Source organism: Uloborus diversus, chromosome 3, assembly GCF_026930045.1.
Source record: "Uloborus diversus isolate 005 chromosome 3, Udiv.v.3.1, whole genome shotgun sequence".
In the NCBI taxonomy this organism is placed as follows: domain Eukaryota; kingdom Metazoa; phylum Arthropoda; class Arachnida; order Araneae; family Uloboridae; genus Uloborus; species Uloborus diversus.
The window spans coordinates 124,925,502-124,942,825 of record NC_072733.1 but is presented as its reverse complement, the minus strand read 5'-3'; the positions used below and the strand labels follow the sequence as shown (position 1 = coordinate 124,942,825).

At 32.3% G+C, this 17,324-nt stretch overlaps 1 protein-coding gene across 2 annotated transcripts in view; it reads left to right on the top strand.

Annotated features, from left to right (window-relative positions):
* LOC129218428 (SEC14-like protein 2) overlaps positions 1-17,324 on the top strand; it is a 116,723-nt gene that overhangs the window by 58,779 nt on the left and 40,620 nt on the right. The window lies entirely within an intron of this gene.

Genomic DNA, 17,324 nt, shown 5'->3' with positions numbered 1-17,324 from the left:
TTAGTTCAGAAGATAATGCAATAAGAAACTTGACATACGATTTAAAACTAGTTAAATTTAGTTTCGGACAGAGCCCAATATGTGACTATGTTCCGATATTCAACGCTGTCGGAGCTACCTGGAGAGTCAAGTGTAAATGGATAAGAATACTAAGTAACTCTTTTTTTTCCCGCGAACTAAGTAAACACCTTAGCAAGCTGTACTATAAGGGCTCATTCTTTTCCCAAAGACATGGAACCTATTAATCTATATTACGTAAGAATTATTTTCAAAGGGTTCCGAATTTCTAATAAGGCGCATACGTATTACATAATATTGATTTGCATAGAACTGGTTGAAACCAGATTCAGCTTCCGCAAATGAAACGAGTGAACTCTGGAATGTATGGGATAGCACTCACGAGACTTCTTGGAAGAAACCTGATCCGCAATCTCAATGAGGGGTAATTTCACTTTTATGTTTTGCTTGTGAGATTTATCGCAATTTCAGACCTCTGCCATAAGATTGCATAACTATTGTCAAAAAAAAATATTCCCTTCAGGCATCCAATGAGTACGATCTATGTATAAAGATAAAATGCATTGAGCCCAAAGGCTAATGAATTTATCTTGTGATTACAGAGTAAGAACTGCGTATGTTCCGAGATATTTGCTTTATAGTTGAATTAGCGGTATCCGTACGGCTTTGCCCGTAGTAGAAAAGTAAAAGGTCACTTGGTTCGCCTGTATATTTACAAATAATGGATGATGAATTTCTCGCCAATATGCTATGTTAATTTTCTCGTCCATGTTACGGTAATTTGTTCGTCTATCTTATGGTAATTTAATCGTTTATGTTATGGTAATTTAATCATCCGTGCTATGGTAATTCGCTCGGTAAAATGGGCTTAAAATTGGAATAGAAAAAGAACAAAATCGAATTTTCGAAAAATTGCTTCGAGGTGCTCACTCCTATGCTGCGAACTAATTGTGTGCCAAATTTCATGAAAATCGGCAGTCTAGGTGCTATGCCCGTAACAGACATCCAAAGATCCAGTCATACAGACTTTCAGCTTCATTATCAGTAAAGATACCAACCAAAAAGATCTCGAGAATAAAAGACTCGTTTATTAAAGCAAAGTAAATTCTCAAATTTAAATTTCTGAAAGAATGAAGTTTCTCCACTGTTGTCGAAAGAGACTTTACTATCAAGTACCAACGACCGACTTAAAAAAACTCGCCCTGTTTATACAGGGTGTTCGGTTTTAACCTGCAAGACCTTTATTTTCGCAACCGTTAGTCCTAGATGTATACTTCCAATTGCAAAAGTGTTCGAAATCAGATGCAGAGTTAAGATATTGCAACTTTGAAGTAAATATAAAAATTAGTCGAAAAATACAAAATTTAACTTTTTATACGGGCCCCAGGTTCCCTAACTTATATTCACTGAAATAATCTCCATTGAAAAATAGTTCCAACACAAAATTTTTAAATTAGTACTACCAATATTCACCGAGATATGAAACACCGCGTTTTTTGACTTAGACCACTTTTCACTCGCCGTCAACACCACCTTTTGGGGGGAAATATAGTGGTTAACAAGTGTTTAAAATTACATGTGTGCATAGAATGTGATTTTTCATATTATTCGAGGTTTTGTAGCGTGTTCTTGCGTATGACGGCATAACACTTGCATTTATTTTTGAACAGCAATAAATAATATGAATACCTTGTTCTTCTTACTTTGACGACCTGTCATTCTTTCTGAAAGGGCGTAAGTTCCAATCTCATCTTCTGAATGGTCCCCTAAAACTTTAAGCTGGAATATCTCCTTGAGTTTTGGTCGCCCAAATGTCAAGTTTTTTTGTGTCAGTAATAGTTTTCAATGGATATTATTTCTCTAAATATTAGTTAGAGGACCTACGGCCCGTATAAAAACTTATTATTTTTATTTTTTGACTCATTTTTATTTTTGCTTCGGACTTTCAATATCTGCATCTGCTGTTGAACATTTTAGTATATTTGGTATATTTACTGCATCTGCTGTATACATCTAGGACTAACGGTTGCGAAAATAAAGGTCTTGCAAGTAAAAACCGAACACCCTGTATAGGTTGATAAATACAAAGAGATTTGTTCGACAAAACACTATGAGAGAATAAATATTGTATTTTGCAAACAATTTTCTTGAAATTAATATTTGTATGGATAGATATATATATTGATCAATGTAGAGAGATGAGCAGTATAGAGAGAGATAAAAATGTATTTTATAAAAATTAATATTTCTACACATGGATGAAGATTGATAAATATAGAGAAAGCTATAGGTACAAAGACAGGTACAGAGAAAAGTTAGTTATAAATAGATACACTGGTGTCCAAAAGTTAAGCATAATTCATAAAATGCGAGAAAAATCTGTAAATTTCCGTAAAATTATATAAAGTTGCTTATGGAGATTCATTGGTTGAAGAAGAAACAATATGTTTATGCAAAATAGTATAGTCGATGGTGTCATGTGTGAATTAGGTGCGCGTTTCGGAATGTGGATAAAACAGCTCGCACGCTTTAGAGAGTTCAGGCGCGTTCCATGCAATTGCTGTACCAAGAAACATTGGATCTGGTGAAACAGAACTAATAATGGCACAAAGATGCCAATTGGACATGTTTGCGAAAGGAAAAGTCGTTGGAATGCTAGAATCTGGACGATCACAAACTGAAGTGTCTCGTATTCTTAATGTGCCTCAGTGTGTAATCTCGAGACTGTGGCAGAGGTTTTCAAATACGCGAGATGTTACCCGCCGATCAGTACCAGGTCGACCAAGAATTACAACCGCAAGCCAAGATCGTTTTCTGGCAATTTCTGCACGACGTCATAAGAACAGCTGTGCCAGAGAACTGGGTTCGGCGCTCAGTGCCGTCATAGGAATAACAATTTCGAGGCAAACTGTTTACAGGAGACTCTATCATGTCGGTCTGTTTGCCAGAAGACCAGCAGTTTGCATTCCTCTCACATCACCGCATAAACGCGCTCGTTTAAACTGGAGTTTGCAACATCGACATTGGAGTCAGGGACAGTGGGCTAATGTGATATTCAGTGATGAGTCCCGCTTTACTCTACAGGGTGATTCTCGTCAGGTAACAATCTTGAGAGAAAAGGGGACTCGTTTCCAACCACAAAACATAAGAGAAAGACATCAATTTGCGTCAGCAGGAGTAATGGTGTGGGCGGGCATTATGTTGGATGGCCGCACCGATTTCCATATTTTTGAGACAGGCTTAGTCACTGGTCAAAGATACAGAGACGAGGTTCTTGAGCCTTCTGTTCGCTTGTTTCGAGGTGTTGTTAGTCCTGAGTTCATATTCATGGATGATAACGCGCCATGTCACCGAACAGCTCTGGTCGATGACTTCCTCGAATCAGAAAATATCCAGCGAATGACGCGGCCTGTGAACTCCCCTGATCTGAACCCTATTATCGAGCATGTCTGGGATATGCTCGGGAGACAACTTGCAGCCCGTTCGCCCCCGCCAAGCTCCGCTCCGGAGCTAAAAAGAGCTCTCCAGCATGCTTGGAACTGTTTAAGCCCACAACTCATCCACCACCTCATAGAAAGTATGAGTAATCATTGTGCAGCGTGCCTAGCAGTCAGAGGTGGCCATACACACTATTGAACTTCAGCATCATCTTTTAAAGAAAAATTTTTGTGCAAAGAGTAAACTCCTCATATGCCTAATTTTCATTTAAACTATTTTTTGGGATGATAAAAGTAAATATTACGGTTTTTTTGAGTAGTTTCCTTATTTTGTAACCGTGTTGCACTCGCATTTCACGTTTCCCCCTATTTCGATGTATATTTCTCACATTACTCACATAAATAACAATTATGCTTAACTTTTGGACACCAGTGTAGATGTACATGGATTAGATATTGATTAAAAGAGATACAGATAGATAGAGATAGAGATAGATATTGTTATACATTGAGGTAGCTACATTGGTAAATTTTTCAGAGATGTATCCTGCACAGAGATACAAGTATTGATTAAAAGAGACTGGTAGAGATTATTAATAATAACATTGGTAACAGTAGTAACCTTCTATTGAAAAGTAGAATTATGTTAAACAAAAAATTCCCGCTGCGCTCCTGGTATTCCTTGGCCATCCAACACATTGTCTTATAAATAAGTTTATAAAATACACTTAAACATGTTTTTGTGAAGTAAGGGACCGAATTGCCTAAAATTACTTGAGTGGCAATAAAATAAATTTCGCAGCACTATTTAAAAAAATATTTCTTTACTTGGTGGATAGGAACCGCATGAAAAAGTCTCACGTAAAAAATAACTCAAAACCGTACGATAAAATAACTAGGAATCGCTTTTAACGAATTTAAGACACGGTAGCTACTTTGAATCTCGCCAAACCTTTTATAATCTGATTTTCAAATAAACATGCGAACATTTAAAAAAAAATTACTTACACGTGTTTTTATTTTCCCCTCACAAAACTCTTCAAAACCCTTTTCAATTACCTTTACCCTTCTTAGTCCGACAGTACGCGAATTTTCTTGTTGTAAACTAGCTCAAAATCACTTTCGTCACTTGAAGTAGAGGAATGTGGGGCAAGGGAAATAGTTAAGATGGCTGTGCTTTTCCAAAATGTTCATATTGTAAATTTGTTATGAAAATTACAGCACATAATGAAAGAACATTGTAATTTATAATTAAACTTCCATTGGAACATTTTTTTTGCAGTAAAATTTGTGCATTCAAAAAAAAAAAAAAAAATAATAATAATAATGGAAATTTTTCACTTCATTTTTAATGGGGCAACGTGAAAAATAAAATATTTTTCTAATGAAATATTTTCTATTCGATTATAAATAATATTTTTGATCAAATGAATCTGTGTTTCATTAATTAATAAAGGAAAAGATAATGGAGCAATCAACGGAAAATGAAATAAATAGATCAATTAATAAATCAAGAAAAATAAATGAATCAGTAAAAGAATAAGTGAATAAGAAAATAAGTGAATGAATTTATAAGTAAGTGAACTACTAAATGACGTAAGGCAAATGAATGAATTAATAAATGAATACGTAAGGGATTTAGTAAATGATTGAGTGAATAAATGAAGTAAGCTATTTCACTTTGCCCCAGCAACTTTGCCTCGCTTGTACTTCACTAACTCTACAAAATATTTAAAATACAAATAAGCGTAATATTAACTAAATAAATATTGCACCGAATATTATAATGTTTCAATTAATATTCAAAATGTTATTAATAAGAACTTTATCCATTAATAATACCAAAAATGATTTTTGAATTACATCACATATTACAATACGAACGAATATTACACTATACAATACACAATGAGAGTATCAACTTTTGAAAATTGCCTGCATAATAATCATATGCTTTAATCTTTGGCAGTATTTTTTTCCTGACTGGAATAGACTGTGCTATAACATAGTTAAAATATTACCAGAACATCGTGCTAAAAACAAAGTTAATATTTCCCATTTCACTTTATTCCGCTATTTCATTTTGCCTCTACTACTTACCTCGGACTCTTTATATAAAAATAGACAACTTCGTAATTACGTCGCAAATTGATTGAAATTTCCATATACCGCACAAAAAAGTCGTCCAAAAAAAGACCGCTAAAAACAGATTTGAGTATATGTGTAAAGTCAATTTTGCTTCAAGTTCTACAAGCATTAAATCAGCACGAAATTGTAAATAAATACGTAACTTAAAGCTATTTAACAACGTAGGATTTTCCCCCCTATACATCATTTTACAAATGTTTAGAGCTATCATTTAAGTAATAATGAGAGTTAGTGTTGGTTATTACAGACAGTATTCTACTTATTACATAAAGACCAATAAAAATTTTCCTTTCAAAATAAGCCATCAGTTTAAAAGAGCACTGTGAGGCTAAACTGTTACAGGAAATTGCTGTCGTATTGGTTATATCAGGTTATGTGTTATATTAACTTTCCCTCGTAAATTGCACAGACCATTAGCATTCTGCGCAATTCTTAGAATAAGTTCTATATATCATGCATAAAGAACTGAAACTCAAGGACATGATCAAGGCTAAATTTCCGGCACTCTTTCAAATGCATAATAATGTGCAATTAAGATGTTCAATGAAAATACTGACCGCATTTTACTACACATTAATGAAGATCTTCCTTTGATAAATTAATATTCATGAAGTAAGTCTCGTGAAGCAGTGTGATTACTATCGTAGACAGAACGATGCTTTGTTATTTAGAAGCCATTTTAATCACGTGCTAAATATCTTACCGTATCTTAATAGCTTCACTAATGTTTATTTATAATTTTAGAAAACTAATGTTTTCCTTATATTAACCTCTATCATCGATTTCTTTTTTATTTTTAAGATTGTTTTATGTACGGGATTGTTGCTAATTAACAAAACTTGAAATCAATGTATTTATAGTAATTGATACTTTCTGCACATCCTGAGAATGCCACTTTTTTGTTTTTATTTCTCTCTTTTTCTTTCTTCGAGTTTTTGATAATGTTTACAAAATGTGGAAATTAGAAAGATTATTTAGCACCATTTTGTTTTTCGTGACAAAATTAATTTGCGGAAAGGAAATGACATTAAATACCAATTTACTCAAAAAACAATTGCAATAAGCATGGGTAAAAATGTCGATAATCATACATGTATGATGTAAAATCAGATGCTGAGGCCTTTTAATCGTATTATAACAAAAAACGTCGGGTATGCAATGTATGTATACAAATAGATTGAACTTTACTTCGTTTATACGTCAGAAGTGGAAGTAATTTCAAAAAAAAAAAATACAATTGTTCGTTTTTTTTTTCTGAATATATGTGTGTTTAATGTAATTTTTAGAGATTTCTATTCAATGATAACCTCTAATATTGTAAGAAGGGTTGTGCACAGCGGGGGAGCGCCTGTTGGCTCGGACCCGATAGTTTTAAAATGAAGGGTAAAATATATGTAGGGATGTAAGGCAAACAAATTTGAGGAGGGTCAGTAAAAGTCGTTTGTGACGGACCCTAAAATTTCTGTGCACGCCCTTGATTGTTCAGGATTAATCGGATACTAAAGTTAATGTGACTTAACAAGGTCTGGTTTTCTCCACTAAACTGCGCTACGTCAATCTGCTTCAAATCCTCATGTTAAAACCATATTCTGGGTCCATAAATAGATTGAGAGCTCTGCATCGATTCTAATTTTATGAAAAACATCTAAATAAAGGTTTCTAAACAGCCAATTTTTGCATTGTTGTAAATAGTCTCTAAAATCTATATTTTTAATTGAGGCTGAATACGCGCGCTTCTCCGAAACATGATGGTAACACTTTATGAAGTATTTTATCACTATGTTGATTCTCTTCATTGAATTCACATCAATTAAATCGGGAAACTTATAGACACTACATTAAGAAAGGATATTTGATTTTAGAGTATCAAAAGCAGCTTTCATTACTCCGTATTTGAGCGTTTTTCACCCCGTTTTTGGGGTGCGCTGCTTCACTTTTGCAACTGTACTGTTCTTTGGTGTGAATTCCGACTTCTCCACAGTACACACATGCAATAACGTCCCGTTTATAGAGTAGGAAACCATTAACAGCACAGCAACACATGTACACAAAGAAAGAACAAGGACAGGAGAGAGGAAGTACATCGATGTCCGAGCCGGGATTCGAACATAGAACCGACCCATCGCAGTCAGAATTCTCTGACCACTAGACAAGGTGGCCCGGTCGCGCATTGATTTTCATTAAAATAATAGTTGCAGGACCTTTACCAACACATAATTCTACTTACAAGACACGGAGTACTGGGAGTAAACCTACGATAACCACACGATCAATGGCTCCATTCTCATAAATTTTTCTTGCGTGAGTTTTTTTTTTTTTTTTTTTTGAACAGAAATTTAATAATTTATTACATTTGTAGGAGAGAGGTTTTCAAAACTCGTGGATTCTTAACGATGACTTCGTCAACCTGAGTGATAAGCATGCTTTGGCGACACGTTCGACTACTCAAATAAGTAACGCCAGTTTAAAGTCTTGTCTTAAATCATTGACAATTCATCAAGATCATCAACCGTTATCTGCAACTTAGAGGTTGCTTGTTTGTGAAAGCATACGGTTAAATTTTTAGAATTTATTACAAACATTTATGAGACTATGTAAAGTAGTGATTCCAGTAGAAGTTAGTGTAAAGAATTTAAAATTCATGCATTTAAACATATTTTCTTTAAAAGCTTGAACTTTAAATTGTTTTTTTTTTACGTATAAAGTGAATCAAAATAAAAAAAATGTTTGTTCATACTTTGTGTTTTGTTTAGTCAAAAAGTGTTTGAAGAAACACAAGTAAAATATTTTTTACCATTTTTTCTCTTTCTTTTTTTTTAGTATTTTCGTGTTAAATCATCACATAAATCAACTTATTGAACTGTAAGTGCATATTGGCAAATCGAATTTTCAACAGTTTCAAACAGCAAAGGAGTGCATCTTTTCAAAAACAAAAACATCTTAAGCAATCAAATCTCGCTGACATGACAAACTCATTAAAGCTGTTTTATTTTTGTTTCATCATTTTGCGATGTTTTCAGAACACACACACAAAAAAAAAAAAAATCATTCCAATTACAAAAAGTATGAGAAGCTCCAGAATTCTGACATAATTAAATTTTAAACACCCTACTAAGTGCGAAAACAAAAAAACTGTTCCACCTTTTGATTAATAATAAGGATTGCTTCAGAAAAAAAAGCTTTGACCACAACTGTGTTGACCCAAAAACATTCAATAGCCTATGACCTCAGAAAGCATGGATTGTTTTTACTGCCAGAAACTGGGATAACAAATAAAGGCGAAAGAATTCATTTTAGTTGAAGGTAATAATCGCCCAGAAAAAAAATCATTTAAATGTTTACCGAAGCTTGAAGTAACGACTTTTTAACCTGAATGCGTCTTGCGTAGGGTCTGAATCGTTTTCTTGTTTTACTAATGAAGTCTGTAACCCAGTGTTTTTTAGATAATTGCCACATAAAACTGGAATAATCCTTCGGGTTATACAAAAGCAACTTCCTTTTCGAGTTAGCCGCTGTAAATGAATTCATTCTGTAATATGCTTCTTTAGCTAGTGCTTGTTACACCACGTTTTAAGTTGATATCCGTTATATTTGATTTTAACTTAAATATTTTTAAAATTGAACTTGTCTACAACAGGAATGTATACGTAAGTTGAAATTAATGAAAGTTTTTTTGGTGAAACAAGTCGACTATAGTGCTATACTGGATGCTGTACTGTATGTTGATTGTTATAAATTGTAAAAGACGCGTTGTATAGTTAGAAACTTTGGGAAATCTTAGGTAGGTTTCAGTTTATTTTAAATTGTTTTTTATTATTATTATTTTTTTTTACAGTTAATCACAAAAAATTCTATCCTTTTTATTTTTGTTTTACAAACAGTTTTCAAATCAGAGAAATGTCCCGTAAATGTCCCCCCCCTTAACTGGTGAAGGTTTTTTTTTTTTGTGACGTAAACGGTGAGGTGGGATGTTGTAACCCCCATCATTATACGAGGCAGTGAGAAGTAAAGGGATGCAAGTGACAAAATTAAAAATTTTGAGACAACCAGTACAAATGGAAGGTGAACATCTCCTCTGTCTTGGGGAACTAGTAGCTTCGGTAGGAGCTGCTATACAGCATGATTTAGAAAAAAAATCAATGCAAGTCTACCTAGGAGTTTATCTTTAAACGCTCTTTACTCAAAACTTAAAAATGTCCAATTGCATCCCTTTGCTTCTCACTGTCTCATATGTCTTGTGTACTCCTCAAAGTTTACCAAATTAAAGTAGGAAAATGTGTACACTGTTAAAAATTTTCCGGAAAATTTACGGTAATTGTTACTGGCATCCATGTTGCCAGTAACTATTACCGTAAAAATCAAATGTTACTGTAAAATTTTACGGTTTCCTCGGTAGGCCACCGCAACCAATTGGCGCTGGGATCGCTTATTTCTCCGGTATAAATTACCGTAGAAATAAGCGATGCGTTAAGTCCGCCATTTTACAGTAACAATTACCAGAAAATCTTCCTGAATTTTTAACAGTGTAATGGTTTTTGTGATGTTCATTCATGTAAATACAGCTGAAACAGTTTAGTAAATGACAAACATATCAATATGAAACCATATAAGAAGCAGTGAGAAGCAAAGGGATTGTAAGTGGACATTTTCCAAGTTTTGGGTAAAACGCGTTTAAAGTTCCGGTTCTAGGTTGACTTTCATTGAAAAGTTTTCTAAATCATGTTGCATAGCAGCAGCTACTAGGACTACTAGTACTATCTCTTGCCCCAAAACAGAGGAGAAGTTCACCTACCATTTGTACTGGTTATCTCCAAATTTTTAATTCTGGTACTTACATCCCTTTGCTTCTCACTGCCCCATATGTAAATATTACAAACGTTTGAGTGCAAGTGTCCAATTCTTCAGAGGTGTATGACACCTCACCAGTTAAGAGTTGGCTACGTTAGCCTTATAAAACTATACAGTTAATGGTTAAATATATGTTATTTGTCTTTAAAGACTCTCCAGTTAGGGGTTAAATATGTTATTAGTCATAAAAAACTGATAATGACACTTCCTAAAAAATTTCGTTGTATCTATAGTTTGCAAAAGATGTTTAAAGAACTCTCTAGAGCACTCGATTTTTTTCTTAAAATCAAGCAAATAGTTTATACTCCTTTTTTTTTTTCATTTTATGTAAATGCTTAGCGATTACCTTATTTAACCCTCAAAATCGAGTCTCCTGTAATAATTTTCTATGATATGAGGAAGTTTCATCTTACATGTAGTCTGTTAAAAGACAAGTATTTTTTCTGCATTTATATAAAGAGAAAAGTTGCATTATTTTATTTGAAATTCATTTCTAAATCGGTTAATTCTCTTATATTTTACTTTTAATATCTTCTGCATTTGCTCAATATTCTTTTAGTGATTGTTCTTTTACTGCTCAAATTTTAAACAAATTGAATGTATTTATTTTTCTGCTTCATAACTAAATGTGTTTATAAGCTTTTTTGCCATTCACAGACTCAAAAAATCCATGAATTTAAATATTAACAAGACGCTTTATTTATCTTAACATTACCACATATTCTTATTACCATATTCTTGCTGAACATTGCATTCCAATACTAATGTTTGAGCTTCCTATAACCATAATTTCGACAGTTTTCAATTTAGTCCTGGTTAGCGATGTTTGAGTGAACATTATTTCCCACTAAGCACCAGTACCCAAGTTCCACCTAAATCCGTAGTCACAACAGTTTCTTTTTCTAAGAAATCATATTTTCTTCTTAAGCTATTGTGACTGTGAAACAACTTATTGGTGTTTGCGTTTTTTTTTTTTTTTTTTTTTTTTTTTTTTTGCAGCCCGGTAAACACACCAGTAGTGGCCAATGCTTCAGTGTTGTGGCAACTTAAATGTTTATATTTGAAAAAATAGGATTCCAGGTCTCTCAATGGGTTCATAATTGCATCAAACGAGCAGGAGGTTTGAATCTGTTGGGAAACCTGGAATCCTGTTTTTCAAAAATAAACCTTCAAGTGATCACTACTAAAGCCCTATTAAGAAATTTTAACTGAAGCACTGGCCACTACTGGTGCGTTTATCTTATGTAAACCAAAAGCAAGCGTAAACAGTTACCTTTACGAGCGATCACACACTCCGTGAAGAGCAAAATTTTCTAGGACATGAACCTGCAATAAAAATTGCCAACCCATATTCTGAGACTCCAATGGTAGCAACAAAATTTAAAAATTGTAACAGGTACAAAAAATACTTAATACTTATACAGATTACACATTAAATCACAAACTAGATTTTTTTTTTTTTTTTTGAAAATCATTTCAAAGAATAATTTGAAAAGTATTTAATAGTTTTTTTTTTTGCAAGATTGGGGTTGAAGTTTATGTTCACATTTAAAAATTACTAATCCATTCCGATTACTGACAATTTTTCAATAATCAAATAATACTATATGATAAAAAAAAACATTAATTTAAACAATATGCTCGTAGTGTTTTGACATTACAGCATTTGGTGATTATTTTTAACAGTTATTTACGACGACAAAAAGGAAAAAAAATACTCACATTGCTAAAGAAAAAAGTGGAAAGGATTGTGAAAGGTGAGATCAAGGTGACTAAAGTGCAAAGCACACGATGGTTTGCACGTCTTGATTTGTAGACCAATCCTAACAAACGACGTGATGAAACTCCAAAATGAGTGCAAAGGAATCGCGGAATCCTTTGGAAAGTACATTGTTTCAACTTCATTTTTTATAAACAGTTTTGCCGAGAGCAAATGTGTTACCTTTTCTGATCTTATTTCTTAGACGCTGTTTCTACATATCTTGAATTACTTAGATTTTAGCGAAGTAAAAGAAAAGTATAGGAAATGTGTGTGCACAGGAAAAGGTTTCAAGTAAAAGATTCTTATTTACGTACAAGATGCAATAAAAGCAAGGCAGCATTTATTTAAAACTGAAACAAGCACAAACATAGAAATTATGTAGTGCAGTTAGTCTTCTTTTTTAGATAAAACAATTTCAACCTACATAAACATGAACGATTTTTTTTTTTTTTTTTTTTTTTTAGTTGTTAGTAAAAGTATACAATTTGGGGAGTGGGCTGTAGGTGTTTAGAAGAAGTTTCTCCGAAGTTGTTCTTTGATTACCATTTTAATGAAAATAATTAGCTGTATTCGAAATTCATAGGAAGCAACCATATGTTCAAACTGAAGAAATTGAAACAAAAATTTATCATTTTAGGTGTTATTCCGCAAATTAAGTACTCTTCGTTATTGTCCTGCACTAACGTTGTCTAAATTGTATCTAAAATACGAAAACAATAATTTCACTTAATAAAGAAGAGCACATAGAAAAGCTCTACATTAGACTATCAAAGCAGACCTTGAATGTTACAAGTGCTACAATATTGCTATATTTCAACATCTCATTAAAACATGTTATTCAGTATTTTAGTAGCAAACTTTACACATATTCATTTTATAATACTAAAGGACAAAACTGCACAAAGTGAGCAATCTAAAAGAAATTAATATTTAATGCTTTTGATAAAACTGTAATTATTTCAATAGCCCGGAAATAATTGAAACTTTTCAAGTACTTTCTTGAACTTTTACTTTGTATCGTATCTTAAGCCCTTTACCAAAAGTTTATAAAAAAAAATAATCGGAACTAAGTTGAATGACCGATTGTAATGGGAAAACATGATTTATTTTTTGCTCTGATTAAACCTTTTTTTTTTTTTTTTTTAATTTCCATTAAAGCAATCCATTTCTGTCTGATGCTCAATCGAACAACTGAACTAGGTTTTGAAACTTCATCTTTAGTGTTTCATAACTTTTGAACCAGATTTAGAGAGGAAGTTTTGTTTTTAAACAAAATATAATCAAAATAATTGCACAAAGAACCGTGCAGTTTTATGCAATAAACAAGTCCAAATGGTGTGACCTATATCTGAGTTGCAATCTTGTGGAACTGCTTGTGTTCAATGCCAATGACTCAACATCCACATAGAAGAAGGTAGCTAACAAGTGTATGGCTAGTGGGGTTTTCTTCAGAAGCTTCTTACTGAATCTTCATTTAATTTGAAGGAAAACTTTCAATTTCATCGGTTAATTTCATATGATTATTTGTCAGGGAAGTAACTTTTTCAAGTCTAAGCAAGTGTGGAAGAAAAATATAAATTTCGGTGAGTGATAATCTTGGTTGGAAATGTGCCGCATTTTAATTTCTTTATTTTTGATTGCTTTACTTGAAATCATTGTTACTTAGTTGACATTTGTAATTAGTAGGGAATACATTTTATATTTTTACTGCAAAAAATATTACAGAACTAAAAACTAATAACATGATTTGTAGTTACCTTGAAAGTGAGAAATCCGAAAAATGTCGACATTAGCCGGTGAATAACAGCATTCGCAAATCTAAGATATCGGGAAAGACCGAATATTTCCGGTGAATAATCGATGAAAGTCGGCATCCTCCAATTTCGATTTTATAGGAGATATTTTTTTTCTATGCGTGTTAAAATCGCGTTGAATTGTCTTCACAAGTTTTCTAAAAAAAAATTCAAGCACTGTATGTTTAATCTGTCAAATGTTGCATATTGATTTTCTAATATTGTATTCATTATATTTCTGCTTCAAACAATCCTTCCTATGTTTATTTTTATTACATTTTTATTATGTTTGATTAATCGCATACTTTTTTATGGTGCTGAATGTATGCAGTTAGCGCGAGCTTTTTAAACTAACTTCGTTTTTTTTTCCGTTCTTTATTTTGATTCGAACTTTTTGAGATGTGCTTTATGTGTATTAGTACCAGTATATTTTTGCATTTGCCTGTGACGGTGAACCTGAGGATTAGCATTAAAAAAAATGCATGCATGATGGCTTGAAAATTTATCATTTTTTAACTAATATTTCTATTGTTAAGCCATAAAACACCTTGGAAGTTGAGTAGATCCTTCACTTTGCTCTGAATATAAAAGTGATTTTGCTTGAAATCATGAATTCACATGAATCAATAAGTAAATCCTTAAAACTTAATGGTAAAATAAATAAATTAGTTTCAAAAATTAAAATTTCGTGCATGTTCAGTAAAAATATTCAGTACTTTGTACTTACCAAGGAACCACTAATAGTGTAATAATGAAAAAAGTTGAAACAGGTAGAAAATGAAAGAGCATATAGGGGCATCTTTCCGACGTAAAAAATATTTGCCGTTTAACCCCTGTTATCGAGGTATAAGTCTTAAAATCAGTCAAATTTTTAAGAAAAGTGCGAAATTTAAAAAATAGGCGAGGAAATGAAAGTACCCGGCAGCTTTTTTTTTTTTTTTCACATAATGCACGTGGAAGGACATCTATTTGCAAAGCGTGTGAGGGATGTCTAACATTCCTTGCCGAAACTTGCTAAATTTGGAAACTTAAAATTATGGAATATTTGAAGAACTCATATTTCGTTAACTGGGATATGCGTGCAGAATAATTTTTACTATGTTATATTGATTGCTACTAATTTACATATTTTCCATTACTTCACTATCGCTTGGTTTCGTGCAGTGGCGTACATAGCACCCCCGCAACCTCCAGAGCGCGGGGGGCACAAGAGATATGAGGGTGCACGCTCTGAAAAAATAACGCTATGTTAAAATTTAAAAATATATATATCTTATGAGGGGGGGGTGCATCGAAGTCTATGTACGCTACTGGTTTTGTGCTTAGAATGATTACGAAAATCACGATAAATAAGTAAATCAATGATATTTTTCAGTAAGAAAAATATACAAAAAATGTAATTTAACTAAAAGAAAACTGTTTGAACAGATAAAATTTAAGAATCATTTCCTTACTTTATGTGCTATAAGAGAGGGAAGGGTCATTCCATAGTGACTAACGTAACATTCGCAGCTTATTTCCTAACTCTTTTTACCTAAAACCTGAAGATTTTTTTTTTTTTTTTTTTGTTTATTATGCTGATTTAAAATGTACAAAGTGACAACTTTTCATTTTCACCAAGAATTTGAAGCAAAATAATCGCTGATAGGTATTTTTTCAGTAAAAAAGGCATTGTGACTAACGTAACATTTTTGCAACCCTGAGAAACAACGCTTTTGTTACGAGGTAAATTTTTCTGAAAGTTACACTGGCATTTAAAATTGGTAGACACATTTAAAAACGGTAAACAGTCTATTTTAAGAAAAATATTAAATATTTATTATAGCTGATTTTTTTTTTTTTTTTTTTTTTTTTGGTCCTTAGTGGTATTTTTACGAAAAACCGTGTGTAACTAACGTAACGTGACTAACGTAACCATCGAATAACAAGCCATACGTACATATAAAAAACTTTTTGTAATTAATATCTTGCACGTACATTACTTTTACCCTTTTTAGGAACACTTTAATGTTGCATTATGATTCTTTCTTTACTTTTTTTCCACATTGGTGTAAGAAATTGAATGGAAATATTCAGTTTACATAATTAACTCAATTTGAATGTGCCAAAAAAAAAAAAAAAAACCCTGCCGAATAACCTCTCTTTTGGGCTAATTAAATCCTTAATGTCCACATTTTAATCAATTAACTTTATACAAGTTAATAGTTTCCCAAGTTCAAGTATTCTGTCAATGTACTAGCTGTCGTCATAAGAAACTCCGTAGTACGTTTCAACGACAAATTATTCTTCAAGGCTTAACGATTCATCAAACGAATATTGTTGTATATCTTGATTTAAAATGTAATACTGAAAAAAAAATTTCAAAAAATTTTGAAGAATTCATCTTAATTCCAGATATCACCACAAATGTTTAAAGGTTTTCCAATGAGTTGCCGTTGCTTCATTTCAATAATTAGTGGAGATATTTTCTGAAAAAATAAACGTCCTTCTTTGTTAAGAGTGTCTTTCTATTTTCTTATTTCTTTAGCTTGGATTGTTGTGTTGAACGCCTATTCATCAAAGTACTCATTTTGCTTTACCACCCTTCTTTTTAAAAAATAAAAATTCATCTTTAAACTGGAATCATTTCTTTTTAAAGAAGACTTTTAAAGAAGACTTTTTTTTAAGTAGACAGAAGTTCTCTATTACAACATTTCTAGAGGTATTGTTCACCCTAAATATTTTTAATCAAGCACAATGTTTACTTATTCAAAACTGCTAATTAAAGTGTACTTTAAAATAAATAAGTTTTAAATAATAGCAGTCATTTTTAAAATGTTACGTTAGAGTCACAGATCAGATGTTACGTTAAACACTCTAATTATTTTATATCAACTGTATCTAAAACACATATTTTGCACTTTTTAAGTAGATATGATACAGATGAAAGAAAATTAAAAGTCTTGACTGGTACAATTAGATTACTTACATATAAATATTATTAGGCAAGGAAGTGACTTATGACTATTCAGTTTTCATGCATTATTTTATTAAATTCCTACTATTAGTTCACACTCTTCCTATATATATTTACATATCTGTTCAAATTTCCAATCGTTAATAAAATATTAATTTTCCATCACTCAAGTTCCAATACATTTTTTAACTTGTTGTGGATGACACTTTATGTTAATACAGTTTTTTTTTAATATTAATTCAGTCATTAAATTTAATTAATTAGTTTTACTCGATTACATTTTAGCGATCGTTTGATAAATGTCCGACACGTTGAAACTTTTGGTAGTGATCCAAATTCGGCACATTACGAACTCGAACTGT